This window comes from Schistocerca nitens, chromosome 8 (genome assembly GCF_023898315.1).
Source record: "Schistocerca nitens isolate TAMUIC-IGC-003100 chromosome 8, iqSchNite1.1, whole genome shotgun sequence".
Taxonomy (NCBI): domain Eukaryota; kingdom Metazoa; phylum Arthropoda; class Insecta; order Orthoptera; family Acrididae; genus Schistocerca; species Schistocerca nitens.
In genome coordinates this window covers 166,862,897-166,883,260 of record NC_064621.1, presented here as the reverse complement: position 1 = coordinate 166,883,260, position 20,364 = coordinate 166,862,897, and positions in this window count along the sequence as shown.

Genomic DNA, 20,364 nt, shown 5'->3' with positions numbered 1-20,364 from the left:
TATTTTATTTCTAACGAAGAAGTCAAATACAAATTTTCATTACTTTTGCTTCAAAAATGCTTGAATAATGAAATGCTTCCATGAAATATTTCGTCCTCTATTTCACCCCATAGCAGTTGAATTTTCAAAAATAGTGAAACACTTCCTTTTTGTTTCTAATTGAGAAGCCAAATTCGAATTTTAATAGATTTAGCTTTAAATTGCTTTCACAACGAAGTATTTTCATAAAACATTTCATCCCTTATTTCACCCCTCATTGGGGTTAAATTTTCAAAAATACTGAAAAATATGTTTTTTCTTTTTAAATTTCTGAACGAGAAGTCATATGCCAATCACCATATATGTAGCTTTAATTAATTTAGTAGTTCTTTCATAGTAATGTATTTCAAAAACACTTTCACTTACTATTTCACACCCACAGTTGTTAGACATGAAAAAATGCTGAAACCCTTATTTATTTACTTCTGAGCGAAAGCCAAATACCAGTTCATAGATGTACTTTCAAAATTGTCTTAATACCGACATATCTTCAAAAAAAGGTCATCGTTAGTAGAAAAATTTCCGCCACCAGTCACAATAAAAGATTATTTATTCGTCACACGTTAGGTTTCGTACTTGGTGTTTATACATTCATATAAATGTTTATGTTGCTGGAGATCACTGAATCAATACAAAGAAAATTATTTGCTGGTGACTAAAAAGATACAAATGGAACAACTGTAAGTGGCAAGGTGGAAATTTTTCTACTCCCTATAAAGAAACAGTCACGCAATTCAACAGCATCCACTATGGATAAAATTCAATTAAGCATTTCGTCTCTTATTTAAATCCCTTAGGGGTGGAATTTCAAAAAATCGCTTCTTCAGCGACGCCTACACTGTAAGTTCCAGTTATCCTTCATGGTTTGGCCTGGGTGACGATGAATCAAAAAAAAAAAAAAAAAATTGGTTCAAATGGCTCTGAGCACTATGGGACTCAACTGCTGCGGTCACCAGTCCCCTAGAACTTAGAACTACTTAAACCTAACTAACCTAAGGACATCACACACATCCATGCCCGAGGCAGGATTCGAACCTGCGACCGTATCAGTCGCACGGTTCCGGACTGCGCGCCTAGAACCGCGAGACCACCGCGGCCGGCGACGATGAATCAGAGAATCAGTCAAATGGAACAATGCCTTTTACATATAAGGGTTAGTAAAAATAATTGTGTATAGAAGTTAATTTGACTTGTAATTTAGTTTTCTAGCATATAATATTCCAGTTTTCTTTCGTTAAGTAGAACTTGTGATGATAGTTTATTAAGAAGTCGAAACGATAAACGGTACTGTTTGTGTGATCGGAGGCTGAGAAACACTGTAAGAATTACTATTGTCGTCAGTATTACACGGGAGCAGTAGTAGGCAGTACATCGTACATTTTATTTCACTATCTTAACGTTATGTCGTCGTCCACGTGGGAATTTTAATATCTATATAGGATTATGTGACCCATTTTAATTTTCAGGGAATCGGACTGAAACTGTGATTGGTTAGATAAAGTATATCCCTAGTGATCCAAACGAATAGTCCAAGAAGTTCCTCATGCCATAGTAATTAATTAAATATTATGCAGACACAAAATATAGGTTCACACGTCAGCAGTACGAACAGAGCATGTCGATCTTCGGACAAACACAGATGTGTTGATTCTTGATGATGACGATGATACTTTCAGGTTACTCAGCGCCATGATTACCAACGCTCTTACAGAATATGAAGCAAATCGAAAAATCTTTCCTTTCAGGCAATCTTTTTTGGACAAAGGCCCATGGACACATATTACAGACTTGAAAGACTGCCAATGACAACGCAGGGAGTGGTTGGTTCTCAATATATTAAGATGGATAGAAAGAAAATCACGCAGGGGAGGATTCATTGTCTATATGCACGTCCATGCTATTTTTCATCATTAAATAAAACAATATTATAGGTCTATATTGTAGAGATTTAGTGGAAAAATTTGCTAAGCTAGTACACTGGGATGTGTTGCTGGCTTACTGCTAGTAAGAAACACAAAAATAGTCTGCCACTGAGAAAAACAGTAAATGTTCAACAGAAAGTCTTTCGAGACAGATGTTTTCGGTGCAGCTACTATGTTAATTCTCAATGACAGACAGAGGCTTCGACAATATCCACAGTTGATATCGAGAGGGAGGCAAGTGACTCTCGCGAAAGTAAATGAACCCCATATATGATACTGGTGTGGTAGGTTTCACTGTGCACAGAGATTACATGTAATGGCACTCGCAGACGATAACTATTACAGGACTTTATCCACACACTCGTATACGACAATACATTGAAACTGACGTTCACACATATGACCCCCGCCTCCTCCACCTTCCTCCCCTCCTTACACACACACACACACACACACACACACACACACACACACACACACACACAACATTTTATTTTATGGGATATGGTTCAAATGGCTCTGAGCACTATGGGACTTAACATCTATGGTCATCAGTCCCCTAGAACTTAGAATTACTTAAACCTAACTAATCTAAGGACATCACACAACACCCAGTCATCACGAGGCAGAGAAAATCCCTCACCCCACCGGGAATCGAAACCGGGAACCCGGGCGTGCGAAGCGAGAACGCTACCGCACGACCACGAGCTTCGGACTTTTATGGGATAATTGACAACATTGTTCTACATATGAAACAGTTCCAATCCCCGATTTAAAACCGCCGTTCTGACCAACGTTTTTGGTAAGTTTCCCTCGATTATCAGACGAATACCGGAACTGCAGGTCCAGTCTCAAAAATTCCAAATGGGCAATATGTCTGCACTACTGCCAGTTCACCCCAAGGCCATTACTCTACTAACAAGCACCATAAGTGAATGAAGATATCTCTCCCTGCCCCTCCTCACTCTAACCGTTCCGGTTTGTGGGCATTTCCTCAACAACCTCAGGTGATTCCTTCTCCTATGACATTAATTCCGACGATATTGTATTGTATGGCATGGTGTACGCTGAGAAAAAACAGAATCAGTAAAAAGCACAGAAAACTTGCCGCCAACAGCGAGAATAGTTCGTAAAAACATGCCAGAACATACAATAAATAAGGCAGTATGAAACTATCCATAGAAAACTATATTTCTAAAAACGAACAGTAAAAATGTAATAATCCGTTACTGTGCTTGTATAACTATGCTATTTTATACATGTTTTAGATTTTTAAAATCCCACTGACGACGGTGATATCTGTCTTCGAAATTAATTTGGGAAGATGGTTCAAATGGCTCTGAGCACTATGGGACTTAACGTCTGAGGTCATCAGTCCTCTAGAACTTAGGACTACTTAAACCTAACTAACCCAAGGCCATCTCACACATCCATGCCCGAGGCAGGATTCGAACCTGCGACCGTAGCGGTCTCGCGGTTCCAGACTGAAGCGCCTAGAACCGCTCGGCCACTCCGGCCGGCAATAAATAAGTAAATAACAAGGTGTATTGCATTAATGCGGACTCAGTCTCAGATATTGTTGTTTTTCTATGCAAACTAGGACCAAATGGAAGAGTTCCAAGATACAGATATTCGCGGCAGGCTTGATCACCGATGAAGATAATAGTGAACCAGACACTCTATGTGGGACACCTAGTGAAAAATGTAAAACATTGATTCAAATAATAGCGGGTGGCTTGGTCACTCACGAAAATATTTGCTAACCTGCCACACCGTCTGGGACAGGTAGCCACAAGTAAAACTAGGATTCAAGTAATCGTGGCTGGTTCGATAACTGATGATGTAACTGACGAATCTGACACGCTGTCTGGGATACATAGTCAAAATTGTAAAACTATGGTTCAAAGAACCGCGGCTGACTTGATCGTGGTCGATGAACAGAGTGTCTGAGACATGTAGTTATGACTGTAAAACTATGATGCAAATAATAGCGGCTGGCTGCGAAGAAAATGATGGACGAGACACTCCATCTGGGACACATAGTGAATACTGTAGAACTACGATTACAGATAATCGCGGCTGCCTTGATCACTGACGAAAAACGTGATGAACCAGGCACTCCGTCTGGGAAAGTGCACTCCCGAGCAAAATGAAAGTAGGCACTCCATTTCGCAGCAGCACTGAGGGCAGACCCTTTGGCTCGAAATGTGGAGGTGCTCGTGTCCTCGGCAGCTTTGCTCCTCCGATTCGCAGAGTGCCCGAGGCAGCGGACGTTGTTTTGAAGCGAGCGATCCCTGCGGAGGGGTGGGGATGGTAACGACGCCGGCTCGGCCTGTAATTGATTCCCTTTCAGAGGCTGCCTGCTGCCTGCCGCCTCCGGCCCGCCCAGGCGCCGCCGCGAGATGAGCCTCTCCACCCGCCCCCACCGCCCCCGCCGCCTCCGCCGCCCGTCCCCCTCCGGCGCCCGCTCTGCCCCGCGCTCTGTACAGCTGCGAGGCGCAATCTCAGGCGCGCCGGAAAATCGCATCTGCATGCGAGAGATGGCAACAAATCCACTTAGCAGCGAGCGCCTAATTACCCCGGGATCACGCGTGTCGCTGCCGAGGCGGCCCACAAAAGCTGACGTGTCTCTCCGCGCGGCGCTGGCTGTCTCACCGTCTGGCGGGCTTGGGGTGTCGGCCACCACCTCCTACCCTGTCACTGGCGACACCTGTACATTGAACGAGGCCGGCTTTCTACTCCTTCTGCTCGTAACATACTAAACTTCAGGCTCTCGTAAAGTGTCCAGACTTCTCTGCCTACGTTTTTCAAGAGGAGAAAGTGGAGTTCGATGAAAATCTTAAGCTTTGAACATTTTTCCGAAACAAATAAGAGTGTAAAAAGTGCGAAAAAGATGAAGGTAGACACAGTGGTAATTAGGGACAAATATGATTTTTAAGACTTGGACTCCTCGGGTGAAGGAGACACAGCGCACTGCATTTTTTGTTAAAAATTTTCTTGTCTTCATGGTACAAAATACAGGGTGGCGCACGAAATGTGTTACCATTTTGTTTTTGAATATAAACTTTATTGTCAATACAATCCGAAAGGAACATATACTACAATGAAGAGTCGTCCATGTAGATTTGTTCTAACTCAGCACATGCTCAATATGTCCACTATTTCGTTTCGTAACTTTCCTCAAACGAACACTGAAGTTATTGATTACCCTACGGCACATGTCTTCCGTAATTTCACTGCAAGTTTGAAGAATAAGGCTTCTGAGCTCCATTGAATCTCGTGGACGCTTCGGGAAAATTTTTTGCTTTAGGCACCCCCAAAGAAAAAATTAACATGGATTGAGGTCTGGACTATTGGGGGGGGGGGGGCAATTTTGTCCGTCATTGAAGCGACCTGGAAACCTGAGTGCCGCATGTCGTGTAAAAACTCCAACACAGTGTTCGCAGTACGTGGCCTTGCTCCATATTGCATGAACCACTGCGTGTTGAAGGGTAAGGCCGTAGCAGGAAGCTGTGGAATGAAGCTATTGCGAAACATTCTCCAATAACGCTCGCTGTTCACAGTTTCTTCAAAGGAAAAGGGTCCAATAAGTCCGTGACTGGAAATTGCTGCCCACGCTGTAATCCTCGAAGCATAATGTTATCGTTCATGAAGCACCTGCGGGTTTTCAGTGGCCCAAAAGCGTACTTTTGTTTGTTAACCACACCGTCTAAATGAAAATGCGCCTCGTCTGAAAACCAAACGTTGTTGAGAGTTTCTTCCCTATCCTCCGCCCACCGAGCAAACAGCAGTCTGGTGCTTGTGTTCTTCGGTGAGCTTCTGTGCACAGGTCATCTTGTATGGGTACATATGGAGGTCACTTTTAAGAATGCGTTGAACGGAGCGTCCGGATATTCCCAGTTGCACTGCTGCCTTTCTACACGATTTCCCGGGACTTCTCTGTACAGCAACTCGTACCGCTTCAATATTCTCCGGCGAACAGACAGGCCGAGGTCACTTCGCTTCCAATACTGTTCCTTCCTGCACAAATTCATCGTACAACTTGTGGATGGTCTTCTTGCAAGGGACCCATCGTGTGTTAAACTGTTGTCGAAAACGCCTCTGAGTCACAACAAGGCTTTTCGTTTCATGAAAAAGTAACACAATAGCCGATCCTTGCTGTGTCGTCAGTCATCCATTGTCAGCCATTGCTGCTTATTAGTCTCCTAGCGGCAGTATCGTGAATTACACGTCATTTAGTAACTCATTTGTTTTTCCACGCTTTGCTGGTACTGCTGTAGAGATCCCAGCGGGATATCTAATGTGCGTCGTAAATTGTGAAAGAAACAGTTGGTAACACATTTCGTGCGCCACCCTGTATAATTAGAGCTCGATGATTACCAGTTTCTTCTGACTAGTGTTTAGCCCCCCAAAAACAACGACTTCATTAGAGTTGGAGCCCAAGCTAGGGTTCTTGAAGGGTGGCGATGAAAACCTGCCGTGCCCTTTTCAGAGGAACCATCGCGGAATTTGTCTGGAGTGAATTAGGGAAATCACTGAAAAACTGAATCTGGTTGGCCGGACGGGAATTTGAATTGTATCCCTCCCCCCAGAGTGCAAGTCCAGTGCGTTAAACCCTCGTCGCCAGTTTTGCAAAGGTCTCGTTTCTGCTGCTGTGGAGGCCGATGTGACGGTACGTCACATAAATATGGACATTTTTATCGGTTGTAAACAGTGAACAATATTGTTAAGGGTGAACCAAAAATTACTTGTATTTTATGTATTTTTATTTTATGAGCATAATTAGTATAAGAGATACAGTTAATTTTCTTGAAACAACTGATATGCAGCGATAATTTAAAACTAGCATATTTATTTAAAACATGTCTATGAAAATGTAAAAGGATCGTCAAGAGACGCTATTTTACGGCCGAGGAGGAAAGACGTACTTTATGGTACACACTGTTATATTTCGCGATACGGAAGGCAGCCATTGAGCGGCTACACATATTTTATGTATGTTATTCGGTATTATGCTAAGATAAACTAATTATTGTTATCACAAAATGTATTTCTTTCTAATAGTTGTCACCTCAAATGGTCACAGCGGCTAATTACTTTTAATAAGCATTTTTTTCAGTAATTTGCGCTGGGGGAAGCTCATCTTCCGATGCAGCCTCTGGTCGGCCATTACGCGCCGAAGTATTAATTTATTTTTGAAAGTAACTGTAAATGCGAGAGATTTCGTTGTAAGGACCTTTTTAAATTGCCACAGATAATTAATTTACGTTAAAGTTCATTTTTTAAATTATACCGCCGCTCCACGGCAACAATCGAAATTCTCTCGAGCCTTGCTTTGCAATCAATAAATAGAAATTAACAAAATTACATTCAATTCAGTTAACGGCAACTATATTTTAGTCATCACGTTCAAAATCTAGAGTTAGTACATAAATAACAGCGGCCCTTCAAGAACCAGTTTCATATATACTTATGCATGTAAGTAAAAGTGAAAAGAAAAGATAATATCCCTGAGAGAAAGAATCATGCTCTAACAAAAGAAAAATTCACCCGATAAATTAAAAATAACAAATGGCAACGTAACACCGTGTTGCCACTGTTGTTATAGTAGGCCGAGTTTGTGAATTCGTGAAACGGATTCTGGTGCAGTACACCGCTAAGACAATTTCATCCTGTCACTACTACACAGCTATGCTCCAGGGTCAGGTAGCAAGAGAGGAGAACGAATGTTTTACAACACTCCAACCAACTAGTAACAAAGTCACACAAATGAGTTGAAAGGTTTACTAATCTGCAACACTGCTTGTAATGTGACACAGAAAAGAGCCCTCAGTGGCTAATTGCAAATAATCATAGGTAAACTTCACAGTACATAGCAAACGCATGTACAACTGTCTGTGCACTTCTAAGAATTCACTAAAAGGCGTTCCCTGCCAAAGAAGGCGCTGGACGATGATCTATAACGAAGTGGGTGAGAGATGCTCTTCTGTCTTACGAATAGTCTTCCCCGTTGTCGTCTGATCATTGGCTGATTGTACTTGGCCGAAAATTGGTCGAGGCGCAGTCGATATGTTCATCCTCAGCGCCGCCCGTGGCGCTGGTAGAACTAGCGCAAGTTTCGAGTCTTTATGGCTCTGCCACGAGCTCTTATCTTTTGGTATGTGGTGCTTTTGTCCAGGTTGTGTCTTGTTCAGACTACAAAGGACTGATCGCTGCGCCACCTCGGACGGTCGACTGACACGTAAGTATCCTCAAGTCGTGCTTTCTAACGATTCGGTAGCTAAGTACACTGTTTGTCACAACACCATTGCCACTAACAAGTAAGTGGCACTCGTCTATATGAAAAAGTTGGTCGAACCAAGTAGTTAAAGTATGAAACCACTGTGGTTCGATCCCAATTCTTTAGTAACCGATATCAGAGGATGGTTGCCCAGTCAACCGAAACCGCTAAAAAGCAAGTTGTAACTAATTTTATTACAGTCAAGACCATTAACACTTTTAACACAAGTATGTGTGACTTAGAGATATCTTGGGGAATCAGAATCCAGGTTGCTGGATTCAGATTTGAAACCCGACTTTCCGGAACGAGAAAAATGTAAAACGAGGGAAGGAAAGCATTTAACTTTCCATCGGCGGCTAGGTCATTACGGCCGCAGCTCTGGTCAGACAAGATTGAGGGCAACATGCCGGTCATTTCGTTTTCAAAGAAACCTTGCTAGCACCCGCCTGAAGGAAGTTAGGAAAACTTATTTGGTTTTCCGGATAGGTATTTGTCTGCACTTCGTTGCAACCATGTCGCAAGTCTTTGAAAACCTGAAGCTGTTATCAACTTTGGCTTTTAATACCACAGTGCTTTACTCGTCATGGTCCTGCTGGAGGTGGTATGCAAGTTGCCTTAGTCCGATCTCAGACGTTTTCTGAGGAATTAGGATCGAGTTACTTAGCGGGCCAGTCCACTTGCTGATGTATGTGCAGGTATTCGTGCAACCAGGAACGTATGCTTGCAGCCCTGTGATCATGGCTATTATGATTGTGAACATGATTACGTTTGATACGAGGGAGTCACATTTTTGGCTGCTTACTGAGAGCATAGCTGTTCGCCGGACTTTAAGACCAAGCCCTTCTGACCAGTCAGGCAAGTGGGAGGTTAAGGTCTAAGTCAGCTTGGCCACGCAGACAGTAGAGAACTTCTTTCTCTCTGGCCCAATTCTATGCTTCTCGCCGCGTGGTAACAAAAATGGTTCAAATGGCTCTGAATACTATGAGACTTAACTTCTGAGGTCATCAGTCCCCTAGAACTTAGAACTACGTAAACCTAACTAACCTAAGGACATCACACACAACCATGACAGAGGTAGGATTCGAACCTGCGACCGTAGCGGTCGCGCGGTTCCAGACTGTAGCGCCTAGAACCGCTCGGCAATCTCGGCCGGCGCGTGGCAACATCTCTTATGATTCTATTATTTAAAATCAGACGCCGTAGCCTAGTGTTTTGCTGTGATGATGATTTTGAAGCTCAGCATATAGGAAATCATGACTATGTCGTTGCCTGATAGCGTTCTTTCGTAATATTGTGTGTACATGATTTTCAGTTCTGCAGATGCACTTCCTTTGTGACCTAGTTTAAAGGTGTTGTTGCGACCTACACTTACTGGAATCAGTATCCGTGAATATAGACCAGGGTTAGGCTTATATAATAATACTATGGGGATTAGAAATCTTATATGGCTCCAACTGTTCCAGATTTTGTTGTGTTGTATTACACGTGGTCCAATGAAAGACGCATGCAATTTTCCTGCTTGTTTATGGAATAATAACCGTAAGCAATTTTAAATGATGTTCAACTATTTCTCATCCAAAAGCCACTTACAAATTATAAGTGTTTCATCGACAGTTCCCTTCTGCAAACTTGTACGTTGTCTGAACTCATAGTTGAACCGAGCACAAGTTACTGACCGTGTTCAGGTTCCAGCGAAGTCATTCTGATAAACTGTCAGTGGCAGACAAGATATTTATCTCTTTGCATGCTTATTGCAGCAAGTGTACTTTGGATCAAATGCAGAATATGTTAATAGTAACAATTGCGATTCATATTTTTTACGAATACGTGATAGGGTACACAAAATGTAGTGCACGCATTTTTCTGCAGCAGAGGACACATTACACTTTCAGTTTATATTAAAAGCATTGAATGTCTTTGTCGTAAGTTTACAGTACCTGAACGCATGTTCAAGAGCTCCTTCCGTTTATCGTTCCGATATGAAAGTTATACCTTCTTACGAATGATTTGTCAATAGAGATCAGATCTCGTTGTTATTCGATCAGGGGTCAAAATTTTGAATAATAGGGAGAGATACTGTTGTCATACCACTTATGTATTCGGTTTACACTTAAACAGGAAGTACGAGGCTTTCAGGCTTTATGTGACGCTGTGGTCAATGGCCTTTTTCGAGAGAGCTAACTCGAATTATCCACTGCATGCAGGTTCATAGACAGTGTCCGCTCGGTAATTGGTTGAGATGGTCATGCATTCGCTGACAGATCGATTCCTATTGGGAATCTACGTTCTATATATAATGTAAGACTACCCAGCGTGTCTCTAATCCGCAAATTGCATTTCAGTATTGTTGGTTCGTGAGATGACGGTGCAATAACTTTGGTAAGGAAGAGAAATTTTACCACCACGTTGTGCAATCTGACAGCGACAGGATCGTAGCCTACTAAGACTATGATTCATTGGTCAACATTGTTACGGTGCCTGCTGGTTGTTAGGCAAGATATCAGCGACCCTACGTGACTAGCGTCCGAGAGACAAGCATATTGTTTCTTCACATATCCAGGGTCGTGGAGCCCAGTCACGTACCTTGCGCAGGAGTCATGCGTTCTTTCCAACAAGTCAAGTACACATACGGATAGTGTAACTGAGAGAGAGTGGTGCACTTGGCCACAACGCTGGATATACGCGGTGTCCGGAAATACCCGTTGCAGATTTCTAGGACTTTTAAAGGGAGGTGACTACATAATACGAGGGGCGTTCAGAAAGTAAGCTCCGATCGGTCGCGAAATGGAAACGACTATGAAAATCCGATAAAGCTTTGCACAGATGTGTTGGGTAGTGTCTCTAGTATAACCCCAGTTAGCATCACGTCGCTCTTCTCATTTCTGAGCTCGCAGTGAGTGCGTAAAGATGTCTAGAAAATAGTGTCTGCCGCCAAGTACGAGGGCCTGGTGAGAAATTTCGCCTGAAGCTATGCAGCTAACATTACATAACTGTCGTGCTGTTTCTTCTTCAAGACAATTCTCAGCCGCATTCTGCAGGGGCAATGAAGAAGCTCCTGCATCGTTTTCAAATGGAAATGTGAGATTACCCACAATACAGTCCGCAATTGTCTCCCCCTGAGTTTCATCTCTGGTCACATGAACCGCTGTCTTTGAAGACAACATTTTGACACAGACAACGAGGTGTAGGCCAGCGTGGAGAATTGGCGGAAAGCACTGGCGGCTGCCTTCTATGATGAGGCTATTGAAAAGTTGGTACAACGCTATGACAAAAGTCTAAGTCAGAACGGCGACTACGTAGAGAAGTAGCTGAAAGGTGTAGCTAATTGTTACAAGTAAAACATTTCTGATGTTCACTGTGGTTTCAATTTGGCAATCAATCGGAGCTTACTTGCTGAACAGGCCTCGTATTTTGAACAGGAACATACGTCCTCAAACCTACTGTTTCGGCGCTACAGCCGTTCGAAAACGTCTCTGTTAGGTAGGTATGCAACAGTGTAGTCATGGGAGGGGGAGGGGGGGGGGGGTGACGACAGATCAGCTGATATCACTTCACTTCTGTCCTACCTCTCTGACCTGATTCGAGCCTCATTGACGTGTATGTGAATGCCAGAGGAACATAGTTGAGTACACGTTTGCAGAATACATCTACAAGATCCTTCTGAATGGCGAAGCTCATGGTAATGGAAGATCTGCCCGTCGCCTCTGTCAAGATCTCTCTTCGCAATGTTCGACTCCATCGCATACCCTTTTCGCCATAATTACACAACAGTTTCGAGAAGGAGTAACTTCGCCGTCAGCGGGCGTGACTGTGGTGAGCCAAGGAGACGTCGTACACCCGAACTGGAAGAGGCCTACTGCATCACATTGAAGCGAGCGCGTCAACTAGTACACAACCAATTTCATTGGCTATTAATGAGTGGAATTGTAAAACAAGCGATGTACTGAGTCACATCTAATCAGTTACTTATAAAAGTCGTCGCGTTACCAACATGTTTTCAAAAAGTTATAGCACAGGAACGGTACATTTCCGGACAAGGGTTCTGATTCAAAGTATTACCTATTTACTCATCACTACAAGTCCTAGAAGTCTGTATAAGTGACACCACGGGAAGTGACATCGCGTTTCTCCAGACGAGTGCTGGTTCTCTACACAGTATCACGAGTTTAGAAAGTAATGTATCTTAGAAACTTACAGTTGTTGCCGTATCCTTGAAGTTTTGTAGGAAATATCAATTCCCCAGCCCCGTCAGAACGTTTTAAATTGATTCTACTTTTGGCGGAAAAGGATTAGCAAATCACCGCAATCTTGCTATGTGCACGAAGAACGGTGTTCTCGTGTCATCAATGTTAAATAGCAGATGCCCAAAAACAACACAGGCTATAATGTATGCCAGTAATAAACTAACTGGAATACTTACGTATGCCCAGTCAGAACAGAATCCCTGGTAAATCAGCAACTCGACTTGGCGAGGACCAGTAATGAGGATGGTTACAAGGAACTGAAATAGAGCATGCCAAAAGCGAAAATAAGAAATAAGTCAGGAGATAGACTGTGAGGTGATCGACGACTTTTCTGTGACTAGCAACGGAATGGAAGTGTTCTGCTCACTCAACTTTAATCTCGAGTTTTATTTTATTTGGCTTTTTTCGTGGGTTGTATTTGCAAAAATTCATGAATAAATAAAATGGAGACAGTTTACTTATTCAGACATAGTTCTTATGATGAGTGTGTCACTCGACGAGTGCTGAATTTCACGTTCAAAGCACTGTAGTGAGTAACGAATATTCCTAAAAACAAAAATTTGTAAGAAACTGGAAAATGTGTTACAGTTCCTCATTTCTCTATTTAACTGTACCATAGATGCATAATACAGCATGACATTCTGATACTGCTTTTCATGCTTAGAGGTAGAGGAAATTTCAAACTTAGAAATATTTCAAACACAATATTTGTGTCTTGGTCTGTTTAAGAAGAGCATTATAAAAACCTTCTTTTCCTTCAGCTTTCCTCCTGCCCTGTCCTATTTACGAGGTAATGTAGATACACAATGAAACAGTTATTTTAACTTTCCATCATTTCTGTTACCTCACTCTCCTGTTAACCTAAGAAACGAAATCCCTGTACATTCTTTCTGAATAGTTTGAACTTTAATCTACGTTTTTATATGGAGTATGTTATTTTGTTCAAAAGATAAGGGTCAGTTGTCCCCATGACGTGTTTGAAAAACCACATAAAAACCGCAAATCCGATTAACCTCTAAACCATTTACTTAATGTCTTTGAATCATCCCTACAGTTCGATCGTGGTCTGCCGAACCTACTTTTTGCAAACTAACAAGTTGCGCTTTAAGAAATACGAGCAAATTCGGAAATGATAATCGTTAGTAAAACAAGTAAATCCACAAAGCCTGGCACAGACTTTATAAAATGAGCTTTCCTCCCTCCACTACTGTTCCCTGTGTTCTGACGTAGAACGCTGCCCACTTAGATTTGCGGTTCTGCACCATGTGGAACTTCCATATGAGTGGGGAACACGGAATTCATTTCCAACATCTTTTTCCAATCGGCTCGACCGGCGTCGATGAGTGCCCACAACCCTGCCTGCCGTTTATGCAGCCACGCACACACGCACGCACGCGCACACACACACACACACACACACACACACACACACACACACCTGCATCCGACGCTGTTAACAGCCCCTGATTCTTGTTTTCAGGGGCCAGTGGGAACGGAGAGGCAAACTTCCTTTTGTACTATGGTACCACGGACTTGGTGGAATTTTCAATGTCCTTTACGAGTGGCCGTTTAATAAAATTTTATTCGTATGTTAGAGCGTGCTATCGTCACAACCTGCATTCCATTGGGCGAGAATGGTATAAAAACGACGCGGGTCGTATTCGATTATGTGTTTTTCTTTTCAGTGTGTGCGTATGTATGTGTGTGTCTTGTGTGTGTGTGTGTGTGTGTGTGTGTGTGTGTGCGTGCGTGTAAAATGGGACGTAGGTTGTCGGTCTTTTGCGTACCTATACCAAATTGTGATTTTAATTTTCGTTTGAGGGTGCAGGACAAATAGTCGTTTATTTAAAGAAGTAAAGCTCTAATGTACCCACTTTACGACTGCTGAAACAGAGGCTAAATTTACTATTGGAACTGTTATCTGCTCTTCTCCTACTTCTTTATAGAGTATATGCAGTACGTCTCTTCTGTGTTCATATGAATTTCCGGTTATGTTTTCTCTGTATGTCGGGTATCCAACAACGACAAGGTCTTGCGCCGCTAGTCCCCTATTCTGTCTTCGTTTGTCGTGTCAAATCAGACGTCTTACACTGTACAAAGTAGACTTACACATGACTGCATAGAAATTAAAATATATGCCTCAATGAATCCATCGTTTTATATTAAAATACGTATCAAACAAACTGTGATGTAAAAATGTGAAATACTGGTAGATGAGCGCAAAGAAGAAAGAAATGAGGCATAGCGATTAAATAACAGTAGAATATTATGTGACAAACCTACTGATGTAGAGTAGGTGAACTTACGATATTTGAAGTGATACTCGAATGTCGCACAGTGACAGCTGTTTGTGGTTAATAACACCACACTGAAATCTTTACAACGAAAGGACATACCTAAAGAAAATTTCTTTCTTGAGGACGTGTCAAATCATACATATATCTGCCAAAATTGCGAAAATTTATCTGACCTTTAGAAAAGAAACCAATTCTATTATTTTCTTAAAAAAAATGTCAAGTGATGATACCATACAGTATAATTATGCACCTGATGCTGCACATTCATACATTTCCAGAGCAAACGAAGGCATAGAATAATAGTGTAAGAGATTTCGATGCATTTGGATGTAGCCGGCCGTAGCGGCCGTGCGGTTCTAGGCACTTCAGTCCGGAACTGCTGACTGCTACGGTCGCAGGTTCGAACCCTGCCTCGGGCATGGATGTGTGTGATGTCCTTGGGTTGGTTAGGTCTAAGTAGTTCTAATTTCTAGGCGACTGATGACCTCACATGTTGAGTCCCATAGTGCTCAGAGCTATTTGAAACATTTGAACCAATTTAGATGTACGTGTTTTCCCTTACGGCGCATGTGCACATTTACTTTACACTGAGAGATCGTGCTGGTTTACTTCGCTAAAGCTGGAACTTTTTTTCTTTTGCTTTTTCTGGTTTAAGGATCTCTTTTTTAAATCTTAGGATAGGGAACAAGTGTTTCTCTTCTATACAACACCAATACTCCTAAATCTTTCTCTCTAAATGTGTCTCAGTTCATCACATGCTTCCCTGGCGCACACCCGACGTTACTTTTAGTTCTGCAGATAATTTATCATCCTGTGTATTGCACTGTGTTTTATTACCAAATAAATTATTCATCGAGGCAGTAACATATCCATGAAGATACTCCGTAGGACCGTACCTTGGTTGGTAGCTGACGATGTGCTGGAGTGTCGAACGTCTTTCGGAAATCTAAGAAGATGGAATCAACCTTTTTACTTCAAGATGTCATTCGTGTAAGAGTTTTACTCATAAATAAATTTCCAATTGGCTACTAATAGAAGAAGGAAAAATAGAAAATAGGTGTTATTGACGATCGCAACATCTCTGTTGACGTCATGTCTCCACGTACTGACTACGAAATTGAAACATTTATCGTACATCGTACATTGCGACCAGTTTCTTTATGTCCGCATCAAAAAATGGTGAAGCCTGCTGCTTCAGCCGGTTGTTAACAGCATCGTAAAACTCATCGAAGTCCGTGACGTCTTGAGTAACCAGCCAGATCGTCTTGATAACAGAGATGAAAGACGCAATGCTGTCGTGATTATTATTCTGAATATAATATAGGCGTAGATATTACAACGTACTGCTACACAGTTCTCCAGGTGCTGTGGACGTGTATACACGCACCGATTGGGTTTCCCTACAGTGCTAGGGATGTCTGCGTCCTGAGACGTCGACCTACCGCTGCTGCAGACGAGTTACTTCCTTTCCGCGGTGAATAAAAATGTTTTGAATATTTCCCGTACAACATACTTACCTCATTGCGTGCTATCATTTGCAAAAAAACTCTTTTCGATATATTGAATAGTTTATTGGATATAACGATTGTTATTGCGACATGATGTTCAAAAATGGTTCAAATGGCTCTGAGCATTATGGGACTTACATATGAGGTCATCAGTCCCCTACAACTTAGAACTACTTAAACCTAACTAACCTAACGACATCACACACATCCACGCCCGCGGCAGGATTCGAACCGGCGATCGGAGCGGTCGTGCGGCTCCAGACTGAAGCGCCTAGAACAGCTCGGCCACACCGGCCGGCCGACATGATGTGTAAAGAGTTCAAAGGGCGCGTCGCTAGCGACCGTCCGTTGGATATAAAACACAGTAACTCGTGATCAAAATATTAAATTTAAGTACCTTATATACATCACATTCCCTGCAATGTATGAGCGACAAATAGCTATAAGCATAGTTCACATAGTGCATTTCTGCATCTGCAAACTTTAAAACTGCTGGCAGTATTTTACTTAAATTAATGCAGCGCAGTAATCATCAAGGTAATCGAAAAGAAACTCATTTCTTTATGTAATGTTGATATCAGACAGAAACATGGGAAAAATTCAAATTTTTTCTTCTGATAGTTTTCGAGAAATCGGATGATAAGTGTTTCTATCGGTCGAAACGCCGTTCTCTCAGAAATTTTCGGGCAGTGCAGCCTTCACAAAAACCGCCTTCCAGCAAGGAATGCCGAGACCATGTCTGTAGCAGCGAAAAGGAGTGCGCTGACTGGAGTAATTTTTCAAGTCTCCTTATCCAGCTATATTAGCAGCATGAAGCTACAACTATTTGTGTATTTTTAGTAGTGAATCCGAGAATAATTTATGAATACCAAGCAGTGTTCCAGATAAGTGGTTTTTGCTGCACCCGCACCAATTCTCTGAGAGAAGCTTGTATCCTGCTCAGCCAGGGACGTGTGAGCTTAGTATGTGTTCTGTGTTCCTACGACGCACTGCGGCTGTCGGGAGGGAGGTGTCCGTCCATTAGGCGAGTTTTGTATGAATGAGGACGTGCTGGAAGCTGCCGCGTGCGGCGCGGGACACGCAGAGAAAGGCACACGGCGCCTAATGAAGTGCTGGCGATCAGATAGGCCGGCTGAGAGGGAGAGCGGCGGAGGGGACGGGCAGAGCGCGGTTTTATCTGCGCGGCGCGCCCGCTCTTCCGGCCGGGGATAACGAGAACCGAGGGAGACAACTCCGACAGGAAATTGAACGCGGCGCAACCGCCAAGATGGCGCGCAAGTGGATTCGGCCGGCTCTTCTTCCAGCCGCTCATCCCGTTACACGCCGGTGGACCTCCAAAATGAAATGTGGAGCCGTTACTCCAGCTCGCTCGCGGGTGTCCTGTCGCAGGAAAAATCTTTCGCTCCGAGGGAGAGAAATTTCGGCGTTACATAGCATTAAAAGTGCGCCACACGTATCCAGGGATCTCCAGTTTTCCAACATTTTCTCGCAGTAGGCGGTCCCATTTCAGATATGGAAGCGAGTCATCTATGAGGTTAAATGCTTTCACAGAATCATCGGAAAACTGATGTCTAAGGTGTTTCCAGACGATGTACCTCTGGGTTCCTTAGTCACTGCCTCGTAATAAAACTTACTGCCGGACGAAAGCTCTGAGGCGAACTCTGTCTGGAACCCGAATTATACACCACTTGAAATTTTGAACGTGGTTGGAAGACGACCCTCTCATTGTTTTTCTAAAATCCAAAACAGTGATTTCCAGCCGTAAAAAGGCGATTCCCAGTTTAAGCGATTGGGAGGTGTTTTTTAGTTCTGGCATTCGCCATAGAAATCAGTGCTCTTGGTGTGAAATTTGCGAGCATACCATGCAAGGTGGGCGTTGTCGGAAATCTGAGTTGATAATGTCGGAGCGTAGGTTGTGTGGGGCTGGGATCACTCTAGAGCTTGTGCAAGGAATTTCCGCACTATACTAAATACAGTGCAAGTTTATGTGGTGTATTCATTAGAGAATACCAAATTACGAAATGACACAGAAAATGTTTTTGATAAAAGACTTTTTTAAAATTAGCTGTTTAATAAATAGTCATCGCTAACCTAAATTTCTGTCCTTCATTCAAGCAGTTAGCATTCAGATACTTGAAGCTGATGATCACAGTCACAGAAAGATTATACTAACAGTAATATTAACTGCTAATTTTAGAACAGAAGAAGAAAGGAGAATGAGAGTGTTACAAACAGTACCAGATCAAAGTTGCGTAGATGATTTCAATGTGAAGGCGCCCATCGGTTTGTACACGAGCCAAAGAAACTGATGCACCTGCCTAATATCGTGTAGGGCCCCCGAGAGCACGCAGAAGTGCCACATCATGACGTGGCATGGACTCTGCTAATGTCTGAAGTAGTGCTGGAGGAGAATGACACAATGAACCCTGCAGGACTGTCTATAAATCTGTAAGAGTACGAGGGGGTGGAGATCTCTTCTGAACAGCACATTGTAACGCTTCCCAAGGCTAAATAATATTCATGTCATGGGAGTATGGTGGCCAACTAAAGTGTTTAAACTTAGAAGAGGGTTCCTGGAGCCACTTTGTAGCAATTCTGGGCGTGTGGGATGACGCATTAACCGTCACTATAGCCTGTTACAGTTTGTTGAGATTGTTTTAAAAAGGTTTTAGCATTTTAACATGCAACTGCCTTCCTTACTTGTAATTCAGGCCTTCAGCCGTTGAGTATTCTGAAAATTGCTTCTGGCCTTCAGCCGACGAATAATTTTGAACTTTCTTAATCAGGAATTCAGCCGCTGATTGTGTGTAACTTTGCTTGTGGCCTTCAGCCGACAATGACTTGCAATTCTTCTAATAAGGCTTTCAGCCGCCATTGTAGCAAAATCTTTTAAAATGATTGTTGAGAGTTTTGGTTTTTAAAAATAAAGTGTATGTGTTTTTTGTGCAAACAACGGTAATTGATTAGGCCCCGTCCACACCTTTCCTGCTTTCCCTAAGTCCCACGTCTCAGTTATGCTGCTGACAGATAACATCGCGTCGAGGAAGACATCAAGCATGAAGGGATGCAGGTGCCTCGGAGCTGCCTGCACGTCTTCGATTACTACAAAAGCTCCAGTGCAAGCGAATGAGAATACTTCTCACAGAATAATACTGCACCCACCAACCTGCTCCTGTGGCGATCTGTACATCAAGAGCCGGTGTTCACCTCATTGCCGGCATTCGTAGAGATGACGATAGACCTAGCGTAGCAAAAATGTGATTCGCCCGAAGACCCGAACGTTTCCATTGAACGGCGGTCGAATACCGATGGTCTCGCGTCCACTGCGATAGTATTTGACGGTGCCGTTGGGTCAGCACGTGAACACGATGGGGTGGTCTGCCGCGGAGGTTCAACAATGTACAATTAACAGTCTGCTCCGAAACCTTTGAGTTCACCAGTATAGAGCTCTTTCGGCACATATGACACAGATCGCCATCTATCATACTTTACAGAGGAAGCAACCCTCCGAAGCCCATGTTCTGTGAAGAACCGTGGACGTCCGACTAATTTACGCCTAGTCTACTTTCAGTGCCCTTGGACGTCCTTCCGTAGACGCTCACGATAGTAGCCCGTCAACATTCGACCAGCTTCACCGTTTTCGAGATTTCGTTCACAGGCTCTGCGTAATAATAATCTGCCCCTTTGTCAGAGTCGCTTATCTGGATGGATTTCCCCACTCGCAGCCCATATCTTTGTTTGGGTGATCTCCCGTCTGTTTCTTCTCCACTTACATATTATTGCTTCTGTGTCAAGAGCCCGTAACGCTACGAGGCAGCATCCAACGTCGCGATGGACAGTGGCCATAATGTTTTGGCTGGTCAGTGTATTTGAGAATACTTGAATTTCAGAAGGAAATACGGTGTGGGTAGATGCAAATCACTCAACCACACAGTAAATGTAAATGGTACGTTTGACTGATATGTACCTGTCAATTTTTAGTTAGATATTTTTTTTAAGTTTGTTGTAAGTTACTATGCGACCATACTGCTGAGGTTATCGGTTCATAGGCTTTATCTAACTTAAACTAAGGAC